Source organism: Mesoplodon bidens (genome assembly GCF_964165515.1).
Source record: "Mesoplodon bidens genome assembly, chromosome: 4".
Classification (NCBI taxonomy): domain Eukaryota; kingdom Metazoa; phylum Chordata; class Mammalia; order Artiodactyla; family Ziphiidae; genus Mesoplodon; species Mesoplodon bidens.
Genome location: NC_138160.1, coordinates 150,554,861 through 150,574,894, shown reverse-complemented (window position 1 = coordinate 150,574,894; position 20,034 = coordinate 150,554,861).

Below are 20,034 nucleotides of genomic sequence, written 5' to 3'. Positions count from 1 at the left end.
CAACGCCGGTATTTTGTATTCTGTTTTGTAAGGATTTAATAAAAGTCATAAAAACTAGTTTGCGTGCCCGCACCCAGGTTGCAACAAGCTGCCTCAAACCTAGTGGCCCGAAGGCATTTTGATATTCCCGGTGATGCTGAGTCACCGATTCAGATGGGGCATGGGTGGGCCCGGCTTCTCTCTGCTCCAGGACACCTGGGTCTTTGGCTGGGAAAGACTCATCATCGGCAGGTGTGGGCTGGGCTGGCACCAAGGCTGGCTCGGCTGGGAACGAGGGCCAGGTGCCCACACGTGGCCTTCTGCGTGGCTTGGGCTCCCTCGCAGCATGGCCGGTGGATCTGAGTGGCCTGGCCTCAGAAGCCTTCCTGCATCACCTCCCCACGTCGGAGCTTAGGTTGGGGTCAAGCGCACAGCTGTCCCAGATCCAGACGGAGATGGGAAAACAGCTTTGTGTGGGGGAGGGGCGCCTTTGGACAGCGCAACCTAGTTCGATAAAACCCGGTGATTCAAACCTCCCCCTCGTGGCTGGCCCACCTCCCTCTCTAGACTCCATCCCCTCAGCCATGATTAAGTTCTTGCTGTAGGCAGGTTTCTGCAGGACAGTACAGGGCTGACTTCAGATCCTGGGGGGGCATGTGGGTGGGGAGGGAGGCGGTGGATCAGGGAGGGCTCCCTGCAGGCAGGAGCCAAAAGGGGGTGGCAGTGGAGTCCAGTGGTTAAGGACTGCCGTGCTTGTCAGTTTCCTCAACTGACAACAGGGATCTGAGAGGAGCCAGGTGAGGAGGCCAGCAGGTAGTACAGTGAGAGGGGCAAGAAAGAAGTAGATGTGGTCGCCTCTGCAGGGCCTGGGGTGGGGAGCAGGCAGTCCCAGGGTGGGCTGGTCCAGGTCAGCCCCCGGAGCCTTCTGTGTCTGTCTGCTCTCACTGAGCATCATGTCCTCGAGGTCCATCCGTGTTGTGGCATGTGTCAGTGTCTCGATCCTTTTCATGGCTGAGTGATTGGTCCATCATCCGGACCACACTGTGTTTATCCATCACCCATCGATGGACACTGAGTTGTGAGTTGTGAGTCATGCTCTGAACAGCAGTGTGCGTTTGTCTGGTGGTTGTTTCATTGCCCCTGGTGGACACCCGCAGGAAGAATGTGAGCAGGGCACAGACCCCATCAGATGCCATTTTTGGGAGGACTGTTCTTGTCGCCAGGTGGAGTGTGGGCTTGGGGCCCAAAGGACCCCGAGAGCCATTGTCACCCTTGCAACCAGTCCAGTGAGGGCTGACGGGCCTGGTGAGGCCACAGAGCACACAGATGCTGGGTGTCTGCCAGCGCCTGGGGAAAGCCTGCATGTTGGCGGGGGGGGGCAAGAGGGGGGCTCTCCGGGCTGTCCAAAAGGCCTCCTGGCAAGGTGTACGCACTAGGATCCCCTCTCCTGCCCAGGATCCCAGGCTTGCCAGGTGGCATCCTCCCCCACCTGGCCATTCCAGAGGAACCTTCAGGCACACCTTGGAGCCTGGCCCTACCGCTGCATTTGCTCAGCCGCCTGCTAGAGCCCTCCTCTCAAACCCCGCAGTCCCCCTCCCAATGCCTCCAGGCCCCGCCCTGTCCCTTGCCTGGCCCGGTATATGTGGGGGGAATGGGGTGGGTGCCGCATGCCAAGCCACCGCCCTCCTAGGTGGCACCGAGCCCCGCCCATCCCCTCCAGGCCCCGCCGCTGACCTCTGCCTGCCCCCTGCCGCCTGCCAAGTTGCAGCTGCCAGGCACAGCTTGTTCTCGAAGCTGCCGCTGTACATTTGATGTTTGTGGTTTCCTCTTGGCCGATCCCACCCCTTCCACGTCCCCTGGAGGAGTGGCAGGAAAATCCCGGAGCCGGAGGAGCTGAAGCCTTTCCCAAGTTGGCGACCGTGGCCACCTGTCTGCACCTCAGTAAACAGGGCTCACGGGCTCACGGCAGGTGCTTCAGCTGGTCCGGGGCATCTGCAAACTGGATCTGTCACCCCGAGATCACGGCGAATCACATATGTGATTCGGGAGCTGCCCTCCACCCTGCCCCCCACAACAAGAGGGCCACACATGCTGATGTACGGTGTTAAGAGTAAGGGAAACAGGGCGAGTATCTGGAAACTTTGTACTGTCTTCGCAGTTTTTCTGTAAACCTAATACTGTCTTTTAAAAAAGAAATTTTACTTTAAAAAATAAAGTGAACTAAAAAAGACACAGACACAAAAGGCCATATAGTATGTGATCCCATTTTTGTGAAATGTCCGGAACAGGCAAATCCACAAAGACAGAGAGTGGATTGCTGGTTGTCAGGGCCTGTGGAGGGGGTGGGGGTGACTGCTGATGGGCACTGGTTTTCCTTTGGGGGGATGGAATGTTCTGGAACTAGAGGTGATGGTTATAGCTCTGTGAATGTACTAAACGCCCCTGAAGTGTTCATTTTATTTATTTTTTCGCCACGCTGTGCGGCAGGCAGGATCCTAGTTCCCCGACCAGGGATGGAACCCGTGCCCCCTGCATTGGGAGAGCAGAGTCTTAACCACTGGACCACCAGGGAAGTCCCTGAAGTGTTCATTTTAAATGGGTGAATTTCATGTTCTGTGAATTTCTCCTAAATAAGAATGAAAAAGATGACGGGACCGAGTCTGTGTTGAGTCTGGTACAGAGTGAGTGCTCAATTAATGCATGGAGGAATGTTCTATCACCAGCACAGTTGTCTCTGCCCCAGAGTGTAGGGATTTGTGCAGGTTTTGTTCCCGTCATTGTCACCAGTCACCAACCCAAGTCCTCCCCGTGGATCATCCCATCTCACAACCTCTTTCACTGTTCCGTCTCAGGAAACTGCGGCCTGTCCTGGTCTTAGACTCACCCAGAAGGAGGAGAAACTGGTTTAAAGTGAAGCCTGATGAAATCAAGTCGGACGTGAGGAAGGACTTACCCCGTTGGTGGAAGCCTGAATGGGGTGAGCTGGCGAGGGAGGGAGGGCTGGCTTCTTGGGGGCGGGGCAGCTGGGTGAAGAGTGTCACCTGCCAACCCACCCCGCCTGCCTCTGGCATTTGGATGGGCATCTGGAGCCCGTCGGTCCTGGGCCATCGTGTGCCGTGAACCCTCTCCGGTCCCCACACAGGGCTGTATTCATCCCCTCCATCCAATGGGCGTCACGCTCCCCTGCACATAGGGTTTGGGGTTTGTGGGCAACTTCGGGAAGATGCCGTGGGGTTTCTGTCACGTCCGCCAACTCCAGCTCTCCCCGGCCTCAGTTTCCCTTTTGTGACCTCCTGAGAGGCGGCAGAAACCTGGACACCAACAAGAGGGGGCTTGTCCAGCGCTGCATCCTTGGCTCTGGAACCAAGGAGGCCTCCAGGGTCTGGGTCCCAGGATGCTGGTGCCAAAGGCCGTTGGGGAGAGCGTCTGGTGAGCAAGTGCCCAGCAGAGATTTGCAGACAAACAGGGACAAGAGCCTGTTGCTAGTGGGGGTTTTTTGTTTTGTGTTTTTGGCTGGTCCGTGGAATGCAGGATCTTAGTTCCCCAACCAGGGATTGAACCCATGTCCCCTGCAGTGGAAGCGCAGCGTCTTAACAACCGGACGACCAGGGGAGTCCCCTGTTGCCAGCATTTTATCTGCACATTCAAAGGGGCATCCACCCCGCAGGTGCAGGGGCCACATAAAAGTTGTGGGTCGGAGCCCTGATGCCTCCCCAGCTGAGGTCATCAGCCCAGTGAGTCACCCCTGGCCACTTATCCCTTCACTGGGGGCCTGGTGCCAGGCACACGATGGTGAAAAACTGGCTTGCCACCACTCCAGTCCTGGGCCAGGACCCTCCCCTGGGTGTGAAATTTAAGGGGGTGCCAAAAAACCTCCATCATCCAGATAATGTTTTGTGCCATGACAGCTGTAGACTCATAGCAGTTGTAAGAAATAACATTTTCCCCAGTGGCAACATTTTTGCAAAAAGTCTATTACAGTGTCACGAGCAGGATCTTGACATTGTTAAAGTTGACACTGTCTCTTGTATCCTCTTGTGTGTGTGCCTTTCGTGGTACCAACCAACACCGCTCTGGGCTCAAAGCAAAATAGAACGTGCTTTTCAGGTGAAAAAACTCCACTCACCCCCTGTTCTCACTTGGAAATAGAAGGAATCAGACTGGACTGTGGAAGCCGGTGTCTTCTGATAGAACCGCCTGGAATGATGAACGTGTCCTCCATCTGTGCAGCCATCAGCCACATGTGGCTACTGAGCACGTGAAATGTGGCCAGTGCAGAGGAGGGGCAGAATGCTTCACTGATTTCACTTTCATATATTTACATTTTTGTGGCCCAGTGGGGCTGCTGGCTGTCCCATTGGTGAACGTGGGTCAAAAGGCCCGGTCTGTGCGTTACCTTGGGTTTCACCCCAGGTCCTTGGTTGATCCTCAGTCTGTTCATCCTGAGCTCCGGGCATATGGTTGGTGCTCAATAAACGTTTGTGGTGGGACAGGTTGAGTGAGAGGTCTCTGGATGGGCAGTCCCTCCTGGTCTTCTAACCTCCTCCATGTGACTCTGGCCCCTCCACGTGAGACTGGGTTTGCCCTCACCTGGGCCTCAGTACACCCATCTGCAAAATGGGTCAGGGCACCAAAGTTCCAGGAGAGGGGGCTCCCCCTGTCCTCCGCACCTTCACCCCTTGCCGGTGCAGATCCTCGGGGTTTCACACCCTGTGACAGCCACCCAGGGGGATACACTCCACAGCGGTGGGTGGCACCCTGGGGGAGGGCCACCGGGACCCCCACCCTAGCAAGAGATAGAAGCAGGGCTGCATCTGGGGCCTGGTGTGCTCTGGGCATCCCAACAGCGAGGAGGAGGAGTCTCAGTTGGGGAAGCGGAGGTGCAGCCACGTAAGTCACCTGCCTGTGGGTGTAGAGCTTTCATGTCCTCAGTTGGAGCCGGTCCCGCCTCCTTCTTTCCCTCCTGTCTGCCTTCCTTCCTATCATAAAGGAAGGCACATGTTGTACCTTCTCTCTATCCAGAGCCACTTTACGTCCCAGAACGAACATATATAAAATATATTTGTCCCGTGGGTTTAAAAAATTTCCTCAGTGAATAAGTGTTTTCATTTATAGTCTCCACACTGGAGGGCACACTCCTCACACGCTGGAGGGTTTTCCTGATGGCCAGTGCGGTGGGGGAGGTCCCTGCCCACAGAGGAATCCTCCAACCTCTGCCCACAAGGCCAGTGGGTGTCCTTGGCCGGGTGTGTCAGGTGATGTCGCCTGCATGCTGCTTGCCTTTTTGGTGTGCTTGTCCTGTCTTGTTTGTTTTGCCTCCTCGGTTGGGTGGGTGCTGGTATCTGGGGCCTCTCCTGGCTCGGGTAGGAGCTGGGGAGGGCGAGGCTTCTCCCTGTGAAGAATTTAGGCACCCAGAACCTTCTGGAAGGGGGAAGGAAGTGAGGAGCTGAAGTCAGGGAAGTGGCGGAGGTTGAAGGAACTCAGGTGGCTGAGCCCCAGACCTCCTGCTGCTCGAGGATCTCTCTCTCTTTTTTTTCTTTTGGTCTCACCTCGAGGCACGTGGGATCTTAGCTCCCCGACCAGGGATTAAACTGGTGCCCCCTGCAGTGGGAGTGCAGAGTCCTAACCACTGGACCACCAGGGATGTCCCAGGAGGTAGAATATCTATTTAAAAACCCTGCACTGAGGTCATTCGGGTGGAACTGCCAATCTTGGTTGCCTGTCCTGTTCATTCCCTTCCTTTTTTTTTTTTTTTTTTTTTTTTTTTTTAGGTAAGAAGTGGATTTATTTAGAGAGAAACACACTCCACAGCGTGTGGGCCATCTCAGAAGGTGAGAAAGGCCCCCCTTCCTTTTTATTTATTTATTTAATTAAAAATTTTGTTTGTTATTCAATTCTAGTTGATTTACCATGTTGTGTTAATTTCTGCTGTACAGCAAAGTGATTGTTGTACACATATGTACACACCCTTTTTTCATATTCTCTTCCATTATCGTTTATCATAGGATACTGGATATAGTTCCCTGTGCTCTACAGTAGGACCTTGTTGTTTATCCATGCTATATATACTAGCCTGCATCTGCTAATCCCAGACTCCCAATCCTTCCCTCCCCCACCCCCCTCCCCCTTGGCAACCACAGGTCTGTTCTCTATGTCTGTGGGTCTGTTTTTACTTTGTAGATAAGTTCATTTGTGTCATAGTTTAGATTCCACATATAAGTGATATCATATGGTATTTGTCTTTCTCTTTCTGACTTGCTTCACTTAGTATGATAATCTCTAGGTCCATTCATGTTGCTGCAAATGGCGTTATTTCATTCTTAAAAAAGGCTGAGTAGTGTTCCACTGTATATGTGTACCAAATCTTCTTTATCCATTCATCTGTCAGTGGACGCTTAGGTTGCTTCCATGTCTTGGATACTGTGAATAGTGCTGCTGTGAACATTGGGGTTCATGTATCTTTTTGGATTAGAGTTTTGTCCAGATATATGCCCAGGAGTGGGATTGCTGGGTCATATGGTAGATCTATCTTTCCTTTTCCATTCCCTTCCTTTTTGATGGTCACCAGGCCTGCAGGTTGGTCCTCCCATGATCGTGCTGTTGGACACTCATGCTTTGTGTAGCCCTCACCCGCACGGAATATGATGGATCAGGCAACCAATGGGATACTGGGGAAATGACGGGGTGTGACTTCTCTCACTGTCTCTGGGATCACTCATCTTGGGGAAGCTGGCCACCATGTTGTGAGGATGCTCAAGCAGCGCTATGGAGAGGCCCACGTGGAGAAGGGCTGAGACTCCTGCCAACAGCCCATGTCACCTTGCCCTTTGCTCCTGATCTGACTTCCTGCAGAGGCTAAGCCCCTTGTCCTGCAGAATGTCACTTCTGGCAGCTCCAGTGCCTTTAGCTCATTTCCTGAACCCCTGAATTTCTTACAAGTGGGAAATCAGAGTCAAAGGCTTGATGGAGTCAGGGTAACATTTTTGGCTTGAATACCTCCTAGGTGGCACTTGCATCCCCTCAGGCAGGATCTGGTGACTCCATGTGGTACAGTTTATCCTTGGACTAGAGTGACATGAGGGACTTCCCTGTGGTCCAGTGGGTAAGACTCTTCACTCCCAGTGCAGGGGGCCTGGGTTTGATCTCTGGTCTGGGACCTAGATCCCACATGCATGCCACAAAGAGTCCACATGCCACAACTAAGAAGGCCACGTGCCGCAAGGAAGCTCCCACATGCCACAATAAATAAAATAAGACCCGGCTCAGCCAAAATACATACATACATACATACATACACACACACATACATGAAATATTTTAAAAATAAATAAATAATAAAATAACTTAAAAAGAAAATCGAGTGACACAAGTCACATGGATAAAACTCTTGGGACGAGCTTCTAGCACATAGAGTGGCTTGATTTCCCCTTTCGTGACTCACCTGGTTATCTCAACACTGCTGATCACCACTGCTGGAACCAAGAATTTCATTAAGAGCTCCAAACTCCTGGCTGGTCTTAGTTGAAATTGTCTCTTCCTTTCCCCAAATCCAGTCACATCCTCAATTTATGATGTAACAAGGGCCATGCTGTCCCTGTGGGTGAATCTTCTGTTCTGCGCTTTGGCAAACCCCATAGTCTGATGGGGTATGAGACATTAAATGGCCCAGAAATTAATCCAGGCCGAGCACCTGGCACGGGCTGGGCCGCATCTGTTTGCGGTCACTGACCCATTTGTAAGGGGTCCCCTCCTGGGCCAGGATGTCAAGGAGAGGCTAGGCTGGCTTCTCAGAAGTGTTTCCACCTTAGACACCAGCTAACTTAGGCCAAGCAGAAGCAGGAAGCATCAACCCACAACTGACCTCGTTGTGTGGGGGAGGAAAATGTTTTCCTCTACCCTCTTAAGTTCATAACTGGGGGCTGCGAATTAAACTGACGAAGGATATTTTAACAGGAGACAAAGCATACAAATGTATTAATTTTTAATTTAACATGCTTGGGGCATCAGAGAAAGAAGTGAATCCCCAAAGGAACAGTGAGATTTGAGAGCTCATAGGCCTTCGTAATAGAGGAAAGGGAGAGGAGAAAGGCCACTTATGCGAGGGCAAACGAATGTTAGGAGAGATAAATGGGCCTTTGGAGAACAGGTGAGAGATATGATAGTTTGTGACAAAGTCTGTCTGGGAGCTGACTTGTCTCCTCTGAGAAGAGAAAATGAGTTGATCCCAGGCAGGGCTGTATGACAGTGTGAGGCGAGACAACAGGTTTCAAGAGCGCAGATGCTTTCAGCTCAGAGGACTTCTTACACCGGAGCGGCACGTTTGGGGATGTGGCTAATCCTCATCTCCAGTTGGCTCTTCCCACATTGTCTGCTGCCTCCCCAAAATTTTTCTGCAATATCAGGCATTTTTACTGTGAATGATATCCCTGAGGGACAGCCCCAGTGTCCAAGAGTCAGGGAGGTGGGAAAGGAAATGATTTCCCACCTTGCTTGCCAATGATGGTTTCCTAACAATTGCTGAAGCTCCAGAATGAATGAAAACTCCCTGGGATTGGCTATGTTAACAGCGCCCTCTAGAGGCCACCACCAGCTTAGACAGGGATGGGGGTGGTTCAGGGAACCCTGGGTGTGAACCTCAAAACCCTCTCCAAGAATTTCTGCGAGGGACTCAGGTGTTTGATCAGCAAACAGGAAGTATATCAACATGGCGGGGCAGAAAGGCTTGGCGACATTCTCTGGTCACCCCCGCGTCTGGGCGGGCTCAACTTTCTGCATTCACAGCTAGTCTCTGTGTCTTTGAAAAGATGCCAGAACTGATGGTAGAAATGTAATATTTTTATGCCAGCTGAACTTAATTGAGGTATACTTTACTAATGGTGACCTGCACAGATCCTAAGTGTATTTCGATGGGTTTAGGCAAGTGTGGGAACCCATGTCACCCACACCCCATCAAGACCTAGAACATTCTGGCATCCTAAAAAGTCCCTTCCACTCCCCCAGACACCCGTCTTCCTGATTTCTGGCACCATAGAAATTACGCCTGTTCCGGAACTTCATCCAGTTGGTCCCCCACTGGATGTCTTCAGCATCTGGCTAAAGAGCTGTGACTTTGCAAAGGTACGACGTAAGGTAAGAAAGTTTGTATTCAGAGAAATTTAAAACATTAAAAAAAATCTTTTTTTTTTCTTTGGAGATGGAGCAATCTACTCTCTTTTTTTAAAAAAATTAATTGGTTTATTTATTTATTTTTGGCTGCATTCCATCTCCGTTGCTGTGCGTGGGCTCTCTCTAGTTGAGGCGAGCGGGGCCTACTCTTCATTGCGGTGCACAGGCTTCTTATTGCGGTGGCCTCTCTTTGCTGCAGAGCACAGGCTCCCGGCACACGGGCCTCAGCAGTTGTGGCTTGGGGGCTCTAGTTGTGGCACATGGGCCCAGCCGCTCCACGGCATGTGGGATCCTCCCGGACCAGGGCTCGAACCCGTGTCCCCTGCATTAGCAGGCAGACTCCCAACCACTGTGCCACCAGGGAAGTCCTCAAAAATCTTTTTTGATGTGGACCATTTTTTTTTAAGTCTTTATTGAATTTGTTACAATATTGTTTCTGTTTTGTGTTTTGGTTTTTTGGCCACGAGGCCTGTGGGATCTTAGCTCCCTGACCAGGGATCGAACCCACACCCCCTGCATTGGAAGACAAAGTCTTAACCACTGGACCACCAAGGAAGTCCCTTAAGACATTTTTTTTACTTGAAACATAAACACCTTTATGGATAGATGTGTTGGTCTCTTCCCCGCAGACATGGAAGGGTGAAATGTGTACAAAATAACTAAAGATCTTGTAACTTATTCCTCAAAAGTAATTTAAGCACCTTGACCACCTATGGGGCCCAAAAATGGTGACTTGAAATAGCATTATGGTCAATTCACCAGTTTTTGCGTTTCATCCTGATTTGTTTAGAAAAGATCATCTTTTTTTTTTTTTTAATTTTAATTTTGCCTGCACTGGGTCTTCGTTTTTCGTTGTGGGCTTCTCTCTAGTTGTGGCGTGAGGGTCTAGTTGCCCCGCGGCGTGTGGGATCTTACTTCCCCGACAAGGGCACCTGCATCCCCTGCATTGGATGGCGGATTCTTAACCACTGGACCACCAGGGAAATCCCTAGAAAAGATCATCTTGCCAACAGGAAGGGAGATGTTCTTTTTTTTTTTTTTTTTTTTTTTGCGGTACGCAGGCCTCTCACTGCTGTGGCCTCTCCCGTTGCGGAGCACAGGCTCCAGATGCGCAGGCTCAGCGGCCATGGCTCACGGGCCTAGCCACTCCGCGGCATGTGGGATCTTCCCGGACCGGGGCATGAACGCCTGTCCCCTGCATCGGCAGGCGGACTCTCAACCACTGCGCCACCAAGGAAGCCCAGGAAGGGAGATGTTCTGATCAAAATCATGAGCTTGACTTTTTCTAGGCTCTGACATTTCAAAGAGGGGAGGATGGCATTCCCTTTCTCCATCCAAAGGTGATGTTTTAAAAGTTTACATTTACAAATTTAAAATGGTTTCAAATCTAGGGGCTTTTATTAAAAGGCTTTCAGTTTAACATAAAGAGTATGGCATATTAAAATTGAACATTTATTTCTCACATTTCAGAATATTTCCTTATGTGTTGCTAAAAGAAATGTGTCTCAGGATTTTGGTGGTCTTTTTGTTTGATTTTTAATTAATTAATTAATTAATTTTATTTTTGGCTGCATTGGGTCTTTGTTGCTGTGCGCGGGCTTTCTCTAGTTGGGTATCTAGAGTAGCGGGGGCTACTCTTTGTTGCGGTGCGCAGGCTTCTCATTGCGGTGGCTTCTCTTGTTGCGGAGCACGGGCTCTAGGCGGGCGGGCTTCAGCAGTTGTGGCGCACGGGCTCAGTAGTTGTGGCACATGGGCTTAATTGCTCCGCGGCATGTGGGATCTTCCCGGACCAGGGATCAAACCCATGTCCCCTGCATTGGCAGACGGGTTCTTAACCACTGAGCCACCAGGGAAGTCCAGGATTTTAAGTTTTGATTCATCTTTGTAGCAATAGAGCAGTTACAACAAGATGGAACCTTGGGGGGCTTCCCTGCGCTACTGAGCCTGTGCTCTAGAGCCTGTGAGCCACAACTACTGAGGCCACGTGCTACAACTACTGAAGCCTGCATGCCTAGAGCCTGTGCTCCGCAACAAGAGAAGCCACCGCAATGGGAAGCCCGCGCACCGCAACAAAGAGTAGCCCCCGCTCGCCACAACTAGAGAAAGCCCGCGTGCAGCAACAAAAACCCAAGGCAGCCAAAAGTAAATAAATTTATTACAAAAAAAAAAAGATGGAACTTGGGGATCAAGCATCACCTATTTTACTTCCTGCAAAGATTTGCATTTTTGCATTGATGTTGAAATGGCTAAAGCTTTCTGAATTCTCTACCTTTGCTTTAATAAAAACCCTACCAGTTGGTGAACTACTATTCCAGAGAATGGAAAATAAGATATGACTATGGCTTTATACCAAAATTTGTTATACTCTAACTTACTGATGTCTTTTAAAACATCATGTGTGCAAACCTTTTTATTGTGAATTGTAATGCATTTTCAGAAAAGTGCATGCGATGCCGATGGATAATTTAACAAGTTATTATAAAGCCAACACATGATCACGGACAGGACCTTAGGAGTCCTCCCCACCCCACACCCCTTGCAACCACAGGGGTCATCTGGACCCTGTCCTCCCTTCCCACAGTGTAGCCAGTAACTTGAATTTTATGATTATTACTTTCTCGCTTTTTTTATGGTTTGACCACATGAGTGTGCAGCCCAAATAAATTTAGTGTTGCCTCTTTTAAAACTTTACATAAGGGAAAGTGTATTGCATGTATTCTTTTCTGTCTGGTTTCTTTCAATTAATATTCATCCAGGTTATTCCATGTAGCTGAGTGCATTCACTTTCATGACTATATGTATTCCATTGTGTGAATATCCATCAAATTATTTACTATTTGACTTGAGTTATTTTCAGACTTGGGCTTTTACCCCCCCAAAACTTGTGGCTCTGGATAAGTCTGGCTATATACATCTGTGTGTTGCACTAGAGTATATACCTAGGAGTGGTATTGCCAGGGTGTAGTGTTTGTGAATCTGCAGACTCATGGATAATGGTAAACTCTTACCCAAAGTTGTTGTACTGATTTATATCGCCACCCACCACGAGGACGCGATAGTTTCCATTGCCTTGCATCTTTGCCACAACTTACCAGCACACCTGAATTTTTATTTCCCAACCAGTTGGGTCTATAGTGTTATCTCATTGTAGTTTTGATTTTTTTTTTTTTTTTTTTTTTTTTTTTTTTGGCGGTATGTGGGCCTCTCACTGCTGAGGCCTCTCCCGTTGCAGAGCACAGGCTCCGGACGCACAGGCCCAGCGGCCATGGCTCACGGGCCCAGCCGCTCCGCGGCACGCGGGATCCTCCCGGACCGGGGCACGAACCCACGTCCCCTGCATCGGCAGGCGGACTCTCAACCACTGCGCCACCAGGGAAGCCCTGTAGTTTTGATTTTTATGTTTATTTATTTACTTATTTATGGCCATGCCACATGGCTTGTGGGGATCTTAGTTCCCCCACCAGTGATCAAACCCATGCCCCCTGCAGTGGAAGTGCAGAGTCCTAACCACTGGACTGCCAGGGAATTCCCTTATTGCAGTTTTAATTTCCATTTCTCTATTTACTAATAACGGTGAACATCTTTTCATGATTCATTGGCCATTTGGATTTCCCCTTTTGTGAATCATTTAGTTAGGTATAGCCCAGTTTTCAACTTGGCTGCCTGATATTCTCTCAATGATTTCTAGGGTGTCTTTTGAATAGTTTTTTTTTTTTTTTTTTTGCCCCCCACACACTGCAGCCCCTGCACTGGAAGCGCACAGCCCTAACTGATCTCAGGTGGCCTCGGCCTGCAGTGGCTTGAAGCAGGATTTCAGTTCCCAGCCAGAAATTGAAGTCAGGTCGCAGTAGTGAGAGTGCTGAATCCTGGCCACTAGACCAGTGGCCAGTGACAAGGCCCTGGCCCTTTGGCTTTACAGAAATTAATTCCCACAAAGACATGGAAAGTAGTGAAACAAGTAAAGTGTTTATTAGGAGGAAAAAGAGTACGTGTGGATAGACACATGACTGGGCTCAAAGAGAGAGTTACGTCCTCATGGTAGTTTGAATCACTTATATGGGGCATTTCTTCCAGGTTTCCTTTGGCCAATCATCTTGCTTTGCCTGGTTCTGAGTCCGTATTTGGTATACCTCAGGGTCCTTCCCTGTGGGCCTGTGCATCTCTCAGCCAAGATGGATTCTAGTGAAGAGGCCTATGGGTAGTTGACATCACTTACTATGGGGTGACGCCCCCTCTCTTTTGACCTCCAAGGAGGCTTTCTGCACATGTGTAGTCAGGAAGGTCTCCTTGACTTTGAGAATGAGGAATATGTGCTTTTTTATCTCTTATCTGGGCAGGGCCCAGCCTCCTCTCTGTCCACAGGGGAGAAACTCCAGCTGCTCAGACTGGGGCCCATCTATCTCCTGCCTCATAACCACTGGGCCACCAGGGAAGTCCCGGAACCATTCTTAATATTAATATAACCCAGTGTTTCATCCTTTTCCTTTATTGTTATGAGACCTGTTTCAGAAATCAATCCTTGGGAATTCCCTGGTAGTCCAGTGGTTAGGACTCGGTGCTCTCACTGCTGAGGGCCTGGGTCCAATCTCTGGTCAGGGAACTAAAGGTACCACAAGCCTTGCAGCAAGGCCAAAAAAAAAAAAAAAAAAAAAACCTTACCGCAAGGTTATAGAAGTATTATTTTGTATCACCTTCTAAAATGTTATTGTTTCATCTTTCACATTAGCTCTGCAGTCCTCCCCAAATTGGCTTTGTGTTTGGTGTGAGGTAGGGGTCACATTTTGTGTGTTTTCCATAGTGATATCCAGTTGTCACAGCATAGTTATTGAAGAGATTGTCCTTTCTGCACTGCTCTGCATTACCACCTCTATCATAAATCAACCCTCTGGATGTGGATACGGTCTGTCTTGGGCTCCTAATCTATCCATTTGTCAATCCTTCAGCCCCTTTCTTACTGACTACTGTATAGCTGTTTAAGAAGTCTCAATAGCTATCTGAGACAGTATTGTGTGTGATGAGAATCCCGCATATACAATGGCTTAGTTCTCCATCAACAATGAACCAAAGGGGGACTTGCCTGGCGGTTCAGTCGTTAGGACCCTGTGCTTCCACTTCAGGGGGCCCAGGTTTGATCCCTGGTTGGGGAACTAAAATCCTGCAAGCCATGTAGCACTACTAAAAAAAAAAAAAAAGAACCTAAGTATCTCAACACCATTGGTAATCTTTGCCTGAATCAATAATTTCATGAAGAGCTGAAAACTCTTGGAGATTTCATCTGCTTCACCAGCCTTCACGCCCAGAAGCCCTCCAACTTCAGGATGAGTGTGATGCGGTCAAGTGGGGCCAGAGCAGGCAGTGTGCATTTGAATCTTAACTTACCCATGCACAGGGACTTCCCTGGTGGTACATTGGTTAGGACTTGGTGCTTCCACTTCAGGGGGTGCGGGTTTGATCCCTGGTTGGGGAAGTTCCTGCAAGCTGCATGGTGCAGCCGAAAAAACCCCCAAAAATTACCCATGTACAATTTTCATTGCATTGCAGGTGGGTGGTTGTAGGGTCTCTTCATGAAGCCTTCAGACATTGAATGGCTTATGTTGTTTTCCTTCTGTCTCATGAAGCAAACTGCTTAGAGCTGACCTCCCTGACCCTCCAATAGCTAAATGCCATTATGAAGGAAGACCCGATGTCTGTAAGCTACCAAGTAAGAAGTGTCAGGCATCAGGATACCTTTTTCTTTTTTTTGGCTGTGCCTTGTGGCATGTAGAATCTTAGTTCCCCAACCAGGGATCGAACCTGCTCCCCCTGCATTGGAAGTATGGAGTCTTAACCACTGGACTGCCAGGGAAGTCCCGATAGAACACCTTCTGACTAAACATGAACTTAAACAACTGGACCAAAGGACTTGGGTGTATTGTACAATGACCACAAATTCCCCCCATCCCAATATGCATGCCACTTTGCAATGGAACTCCTAGCCAGAAGGGGAGTCAGTCTCTCCACCCATTTAAATCGATGCATGGCCATGTGACTTGCTTTGACCTATAGAATTCGGAAGAAGTGAGGTGTGGAAGTTCAACAACCATGATGTAAGGAAGCCAGTGTAGTTTTTTGGAGACTGGGAGACTCCATGCAGAACTGAGGCCTCCCAGCCAACAACCAGCACCAATTGCCCAATATGCCAGTGGAGTCATCTTGGACCTTGCAGCAGACTGAACCCTCCAGGTGTCTGTGGTCTCATAAATCAGCCCAGATAAGATCAACAGAGGAAATGCCCCCTAACCCACCAAATGGAAAAAAAACAAAATTCGAGTTTTTTCCCAACAACATTTGATTGTGAAACATTTCAAATGTGTATCAAAGGTTAAATAAGTTTACAGTGAACACCCACATTCCTAACACAGCACTTCTACCATTCCCATTTTATTAAATCTGTCATCTCCCCATCCGTTTGTTCATGCATCACTTCATCTCGTTTTCTTTTGTTGTTGTTTTTTGGTTTTTTACTTCATCTCATTTTTGATGCATTTCACAGTTGCAGACATCAGCCCACTACTCCCTGAATAGTTTGGTGTGCATATCATTAGCATATGACTAACAAGAGTCCAATATTTGTTTATATTTTTTCTTCTGAAGTAAAATTGACAATGACTTGCATAAGTGTTAAATATGCTTTTGCTGAGTTTTTTTTTTAAGTCTTTATTGAATTTTTAAGATGTTGCTTCTGTTTTATGTTTTCGTTTTTTGGCCTCGAGGCATGTGGGATCTTAGCTCCCCAACCAGGGATTGAACCTGCACCCCCTGCATTGGAAGGCGAAGTCTTAACCACTGGACTGCCAGGGAAGTCCCCTTTTGCTGAGTTTTGACAGATGCACACATCTGTGCAACTTGAACTTCTATTAAGATCTACAACATGTTTGCCATGGCCCAGGTTGAATCCCTGGTCAGGGAACAGAGATACAAGACAAAACAAAACATTTTATCAAGTATTATACATAATCTAGAAATAATATATGTATCATTTGTGCATAGGTTGTATGCAAATACTATGCGATTCTATATGAGGGACTTAAGCATCTTGGGATTTTAGTATGTGCAACAGTCCTGGAACCAGTCTCCCCAGGATACTGTAGGATACCTGTAAATAACCACACAGTGTCAGGGATTATCAAAACAGATGCAAGAACAAAGTCGCTTCCCTGTCTGTCATTAGCGGGAGGTGTTCAGAGGTGGCCATCGGGGCCAGTTGCACCAGTTACACGCCTGTATCCATGAGTAACAGAGAACACAACTCTGCTTGCTTAATTCCATAAAGACATTTATTAGTTTACAGAACAAATAGCTGCAAGCTAGGGCAGCCTCCAGGCTCGGGATGCTAGGGGCACCCCCATCCCTGCAGGCTTTTCCTCTCATCTCATTGGCCAGGACTGGTCATATGCCTGGTCCCTTAACCAATCAGTGAGTGAGTCATTCACACTCATCCTGATAGCTTCTGTGATCTTAGATCTTAATTTCCAACCTGCAGTTATTTTAGATATTGTTGATTTTACTGTCATGGCCTGGATTTATATTTTATATTGCCAGATAAAACAAGAAATTACACTAGTTATAATAGGATCTTCGGAGACTAACATGGTTCACAGAACGATAAAAGAGTAAAATTATAATCTGGGTGAGGCATTTACAGAGCAGGAATCTGCAGATGTTTTCTGTGAAGGGCCAGAGAGTAAATATTTTCGGCTTTGCTGGCCATAATGTCTCTGTGGCAACTACTCAAATCCCTGTAAGCCAGGAAGCAGCTGTACATAATGTGTAAATGAGTGGGCGTAGCTGTGTACCAATAAAGCTTTATTTACAACCACAGGTGGTGGGCAGGGTCTGGCCCACAGGCAGGCTGAAGTTGCTGAGGGCAGGTGTTCTGCAGCATTGTTAGAACTAAATTAGAGCAACAGGATCTTCCAATCTTTGAAATTTATTATTTCTACCTGACCACTGAAGTAGTCTTTAATCAGTTTTCCACCACAAATTTGTGTGCAGTAATTAGAGAGGGGTCCCAATATCCAAAATGCAGTCACCGGTACTTTTCCCCACCCCAAGGAATAAGGGCTCTTTGGAGAATAGCTGGTTTTATGTTTCAGGGCAGGGAAGATGCAGTATGGGCCTAGTATATCTTGTTGCCAGAAAGAAGGGATGCCTCTTTAAGTTCTGGGTGTGTGTTGAAGGCACACCGGAACCCACTTAAAGGTATCCCATGTCAATAATGATTAGTTAATGACCAATTCATGAAACTACTCTCAAGTCTGAATGCCATGAATTCATAATTATCCTCAAAAGACAAGAATCAGGATTTTTGTTCTTTATGAAGCTGCTAGTTCTATATCCATAGCCTGATTTTATTTGGGTGAACCATTTTTTAGCATCCCTACATAAAAAGGCTGACATCTTCTTACCAAATGATATATATTCAGGGTGATCCCAACTATATAAAAAGATTCTCCTCTTTGTAAAAAATAAACAATGAAAAACATAATAAATACAGTATTAACATTGGTTATTTTTGGATAGTAATATGATAGATGATACTCATGTTCTTTTCCTGAATTTTTTCTGGCATTTCCAAGTTCCCGCCTTTATTTTTTATATATTACTTTTAGAGTGAAAAAGAAAAATCTTTGCAAAAAATTTATCTCCAGGGACTTCCCTGGCAGTCCAGTGGTTAAGACTCTGTGCTTCCACTGCAGGGGGCACAGGTTCGATCCCTGGTCAAGGAACGAAGATCCCGCATGCCACGTGGTAAGGCCAAAAAAAAAAAAAAACGAGAGAGAAATTGTAAAAAAAAAAATTTTTTAAATACTTTCTTGAAAAGAGAAGCAAATATTAAAAAACAAAAACACTACTTATCTCTGGGTTCAGGATGTCTTTTTCCATGGTTATAACGTTGTATGGTTTGGTCTTTGGGAAATTTCTCACCCCAAAAAGCAGAGGATTGCAAGTGGGATTTTGTAAAATCCAGAGCCCAAGGCTGAGGATGGGAGTACATCCTATGAGGTGGGGCTGAAAGACGTTGAGCTAAGAGGGCTGGTAAAATCTGTGGAGCTGGGTCCTCGGCCCTGGGGGTAAATGCTGTCCCCAGGTGAGGGGGTTTAGCTTTCAACTGAGGGAAGTACTGGTAGGGCTTTAAGCACTGGCTCCCAGAGACCTAGCTTAAGTTGGGAGGAGCCTAGATTCTAAAAAGAGTAAGGAAGGTTAGGTAGCTGGGGCTGGGGGTCGTCAGGGAGAGGGCTGGGCAGTTCTAGACGGCAGTGGAGGAGGAGTGGGACCTGGGCCGCAGTGCAAAATGAAAACATGTGGCCCCTTGTCGGAAAATTATTATGAATTTCACAATGGTGACAGCAGAGCATTCAGTCAAGTGCAGGGGCTGAACGCCTGTGAAACCCAGAAAAAGGGAGCCGCTTCAAGGTCTGCTTTGGAGGTAAGAATTGGCCAGGATTCTGGCAGAGACTGGACGCTGAGGCAGAATGTCTTGCCTGTGCCTCTCCTGGGTGTCTATGGGCCACAGCCCACACGCAGAAATCCCTTCTCCATGGGATGGACCAGGTCCAAGACCCCTGGGGGTCTCCCAGCCACTTTTTTTTTTGCCGTACGCGGGCCTCTCACTGCTGTGGCCTCTCCCGTTGTGGAGCACAGGCTCCGGACGCGCAGGCTCAGCGGCCATGGCTCACGGGCCCAGCCGCTCCGCGGCCCGTGGGATCTTCCCGGACCGGGGCACAAACCCGTGTCCCCTGCATCGGCAGGCGGAGTCTCAACCACTGTGCCACCAGGGAAGCCCTCCCAGTCACTTTTTTACTTTTTTTTTGTTGTTGCGATATGCGGGCCTCTCACTGTTGGGGCCTCTCCTGTTGCGGAGCACAGGCTCCGGACGCGCAGGCTCAGCGGCCAGGGCTCACGGGCCCAGCCGCTCCGCGGCATGTGGGATCTTCCCGGACCAGGGCACGAACCTGTGTCCCCTGCCTTGGCAGGCAGACTCTCAACCACTGCGCCACCAGGGAAGCCCCAGCCACTCTTTAGATGCTAAATTATCACAGGTGTTACTCAAGTCCCATGCTCAGGTGGGGGCCGGCGGAGGGCCCCTCACCCCTCCCTCTTCACCCAGCCCCTGACTTCTGGGACTTTAAAGAGGTTACCCAACCCCTATTCATCTTCCTGACTCTAAGTCACTGGTCAGCATCCCTTCCTTCAGGAAGCCCTCCGGGCTGCCCCCTGCACCCCTGAACTTGTACCCCCATTATATCCCCCAGGCTGCATCTCCAGGTTGCAACCCCCAGGTTGCTCAAGGGACCCCATTTTATGCCCTCCTAGCTCCCTGTGCCTCATCTTCAAGGCATTCTGTCACTCTGACACTGTGGGTGCAGTTAGTCATTTGGGGGTTCCAGCTCTGCCGGCGCTGGGAAGCCGAGACCTGGCCCGGAGGAGGGCTCCATATATCTGTTGAGTCTGGGAGGCACAGAGCATCCTCCCTGCATTCAGTGGCAGCCTGCCTGGGCCTCAGCTTCCCCTGTCACACACACAATGTTGTCCCGTCCACTGGGCAGGCAGACCGACTGGGGATAGGGTCTGGGATCCCAGGTCTGGGGTTTGGACTCTGGAGTTGGGTCTGGCTTTGGGATTGGGGGTCCTGGGTCAGAGATTGGGATCTGGGTTTCAGGGACTGGAGCTGGGGTCTGATTTGGGGTCTGGGGCCGGGGATCTGAGTTCTGGAGCCCCAGGTCTGGAATCTGAGGTCTGGAGTTTGGGATCCAGAGCCTGAGTTCTGAGGCCTGAGGTCTGGGATATAGGGACTGGGGTCCCAGGTCTGGGGCTGCTGGGATGGAGGATCTAGGATTTGGGGCTGGC